Source organism: Camelus ferus, chromosome 16 (assembly GCF_009834535.1).
Source record: "Camelus ferus isolate YT-003-E chromosome 16, BCGSAC_Cfer_1.0, whole genome shotgun sequence".
Classification (NCBI taxonomy): domain Eukaryota; kingdom Metazoa; phylum Chordata; class Mammalia; order Artiodactyla; family Camelidae; genus Camelus; species Camelus ferus.
The window spans coordinates 34,573,138-34,576,913 of NC_045711.1; the positions used below are offsets into that span (position 1 = coordinate 34,573,138).

Genomic DNA, 3,776 nt, shown 5'->3' on the forward strand with positions numbered 1-3,776 from the left:
TTCCAGCGTGGCTGAGCTCTGGGGGGTTGGGGGGAGTTGAGGTGGCAGTGGAGGGGGAGGGAGCTGTGGGAAGCCTCAAATGGCTCCTAGCCACCCCTGAGTAGTGTCACCTCTGATATTAACTCGGCGGAGCTGTGTCCAAATTGCTCATTTCTGCGTCGCCACCTTTCTCATCTCTCCCTCTATACATCCCTGCCTCACCTCTCTGACCTCCCAAGCTGAGCCACTTCTTCCACAATGACAGGAAGAAACGGAGGCAGAGGGAGACTGAGTTCCATTCTCTCTGGAGCTTGTTCAGATTTTCAATGAGCCATGGCCCGGCTCTCACCCTGACACCAGGCCCTCAGGGCCCCAGCCCATCCTCCCTCTGACATCCCCTCCCTGGCGGGCTCCTCCCCTCCTCCAGCCTCCCCTCCTCCCTTCCCGCCCTCACCCCGACTCAGCCACAGGATATCTGCGCCCCGGCGAATGAATTTCAGCGTTCCGGAAACCCTGGGAAAGCCCAGCCCCACTGGTGAGCTAAAGCTGACTTGGTCTCCAAGCCGAGCTGCTGTATTTATTAACCCTTCACTCCAGCAAGACCGTCATTGACTCCGCAAATGCTTTCTCATCATTATTCCAACACAACCTTTATTAGGCACCTGTTATGGAGGAAGCTTCATGGGAGGAGGGGGCAGTGGGGCTGGGGACACAGCCCTCTTCCTCGTGGGTGTACGGTCTTGCAGGAGCAGCTGCAGTGTAAAGGGCTCTGTGCGAGACAAAGGTCGCCTCTGTGAAGCCAGCAGAGCTGCGGTCTGGTCTGGGTCTTGCCGCCAGCCAGCTGTGTGACCTTGAGTTACTTCCTTCTTCTCTCTGGACCTTGGTAATTCTATTTGTAAAATAAGGAGTTGAACTAGGACAGCATTTTCCCAACTGTAGTTTGCAATCCATTACAGGATGGTAAAATACATTTAATGAGTCAGAACCAGCATTCAAAAAAAAAAAAAAAAAAAAAAAGGAGCAACTACACCAGAATCAGAGCGCTGCACATAGTAGAGGTAAGCATTACATAAAGAAACTTCTTTCAGTTATTGGTATGTGTACATGTGTGTATTTTGTATCTGTGTGTGTTTACAGGTATACAGTTGAGTGTGTACATGTATGCATTGTGTGCATTGTATGCTTATGTGTATGTGTGTGTGTTGGGTCACAACACAGACTAGATTTCTTATAATGGGTCACAGTCAAAATATTTGGGGTAACGCTGGTTTAGGTGGTCCCTAAGGGTCTTCTGGCTCCAGTACTACATGATTCCAAATGCTGCTGGAAGAGGGACCCTGGGGGACTCATTCTAGTTATGGAACAGGGAAGGCTTCACAGAAGAGATAGTGGCATTTGTACTTTCAAAAATGGATTAGATTTACACCAACAGAGAAATGTGGTGCAGGGACAGAGGGGAGAAGGAGAAGTGGCATTCTAGGCAGGGGCGCCATTGTGAACAAAGGCCCAGTGGTGGGAGTGTGCTTGCTCTGTTTGGAGAACAGGGAGTTGTATAAACCTGGAGCAGAGCATGACTGGGAGGTCTTGAGGTTGGAAAGGTGGGCTGGGGCCACAGCTTGTGAGTACCTTTGGCTTCCACGTGAGGGCTTCTCACAGGTGTGGTGGGGAGCCAGGTGAGGCTCCATGAGGGACCCCAAGACTCCATGTTTCTCCTTCTCTTCCAGGAAAGGACTTTATAGACTCATTTATACTAAGATGTGACTGACTGACAAGACTTCATGAACATTTTATAGGGATAGTTGGTGTTTTACTCTTAGCAAGTGGCTCTAAGAGAGGAATTTCAGAATTTTTAGAGCTAGATAGGACTTTAAAGGAAATGTTAAAGTTGTTTTTATCCTCCCTCCAGAGGAAAAATTAGTACAAAGGGTCTGACAAAGGATTGCCACTCTGCCTGGTGGTCCCTGAGCGGGTATGCACACTGAGGTGTTGGCAGTTCAGGAACCTTGGTATTTGTGAGGACATTTGGGACAAAATACCAGAAATTGTGAGTCTGCAATGTCTGACAATCCAAAACCTAAACACGTGGACTATTTAATCCTTTCTTCTGCAGATGAAGAAACTGCAAACTAGAGAGGAGTGACTTGGCCAAGGTGACACCATGGGTTATAATTCATTCCTAGCCCACTGAATGGTGGTGCCCATTGAGGGGTGAGTGAGAGTGTGTGGGTGGAGAAGAGGTGGGATCTAAGGAGGCCAACCAGGGTGTCCTCTGGGAAGGTGGCTGCCTACTCCATAAAGCCTGCACACTTAAAATAAAACAGCTCAGCCTGGCTCCCTGCCCTCACAAAACATGGCCTCCGCCTTGGCCCTGCCAGCTAATTCCTTGACCCTTAATGCCCGCCCCAGTATCAGGGCAGGACCCAGACCCCAGGTTTACCCCCTCCCTAACACCAGCGGAGACTGGATGTTAAACAAGGAAAGGTGAACCCACAAGCTAACTATTTTTAGTCCAAGAATTGGTTGCCAGGGACATTAAGCTAATTCCCTGCTGTATATCAAGAAAGCGACAGTGAAGCCATTTGCAGGGTCTAATTGTGGGGATTTATTGTAAAATGCAACTTGTCAGCTCAGTGCCTGGGGTTCAATCTCCTTGCTGTGGGAATTTGAGCTATTTGCCGATTCCTTGGGTGGAGGGGAAGGGAGTGGGGTGGAGAAAGGGCAGGCACTGTGCTCTGAACCCTGGATAACTCTCAGCTGACCTTGCACCAAGAGTTCTTGAGCCCAGGAGAGGGCAAAGAAGTTAAAACGGACCGAGACTTGACTATGGATCAAGCAGGAAGGGCTGGGGCTGCCAGGCCCACATTTGACAAGACTCAACCTTGACTTTCTTTGTCCCTTCAGATCTGGAAAAGCCTCCTGCAGGAATCACACTGATAACTTTCCTTCCTGGCTGTGGACCATAGCACAGGAGGCCACAGACTTGGGTTACAGCAGGATGGATTTTCAGTTAGACAAAAGGAGGACCTCACTGACATGAGAGTGATTTGATGGAGACAAAGAGGTAATAATGTCTAGTCTTGCTGTCGTTTTTCTGCCCAAAGGAGCCCACAATGTGCCAGGCACGCAGGGGCACCTTGACAGGGTCTTATTTAACCCTCTGTATCCATTGCACATTGCATAGATTTAGAAACTGAGGCTCAGGTGAAGAGACTCACCTGAGGTCGCATGGCAGCCAGGAGAGCAGAATTGGAATTTTAAGCAGAATATATACAACTCCAGAGCTCTGCTCACCAACTCTCACTGACATAGGATCCTAGGAGACAGAAGGAAGGGGTCTTTTTCCCCTTGTTCCTCCACGCCTAGAATTTTGGGCAAAAAACATCCATCCATCCATCCACCCAACAAATGTGCCAGGTGCTGCGTCAGGCCTCTGGGATATAGAAATAGAACATGGCACCCGCCCACAAGGAGCCCACGTGGAGAGGTCATTTCATCCAGCCCCCTGACTCATCTCATCCTCTTCAAAGATAACAGTCTGCATTTCAAACAGCTCAGTAAAGGAAGGGCTGCAAACATCCCTGTGTCAGGAAAATTTGGGAAGATTCTGGTATCCCAAGTAAGGAGTATGGGAAGGACGGCTTGGACTCTTAGCATCTTGGGGGAAGGCTAGACGCAGGCCTACTTTCTTTATTTAGAAATGTGGAGTAATGATGCAGAACCACCTTATGGGAATGTTAAATGAGAAAAGAAAGGTTGAACACCACTGGCCATGGGTTCAACTTTCCTGAGACGAGCTA

General features: G+C 49.2%; 1 long non-coding RNA gene across 1 annotated transcript; it reads left to right on the plus strand.

Moving 5' to 3' along the window:
* Positions 1–490: 490 nt before the first annotated feature.
* On the plus strand, positions 491–3,021 carry LOC116669216. The gene is made up of 3 exons (XR_004326562.1): positions 491–1,037; positions 2,090–2,187; positions 2,881–3,021. It is a non-coding gene; the product is annotated as an uncharacterized LOC116669216 (long non-coding RNA).
* The last annotated feature ends 755 nt before the right edge of the window (positions 3,022–3,776 follow it).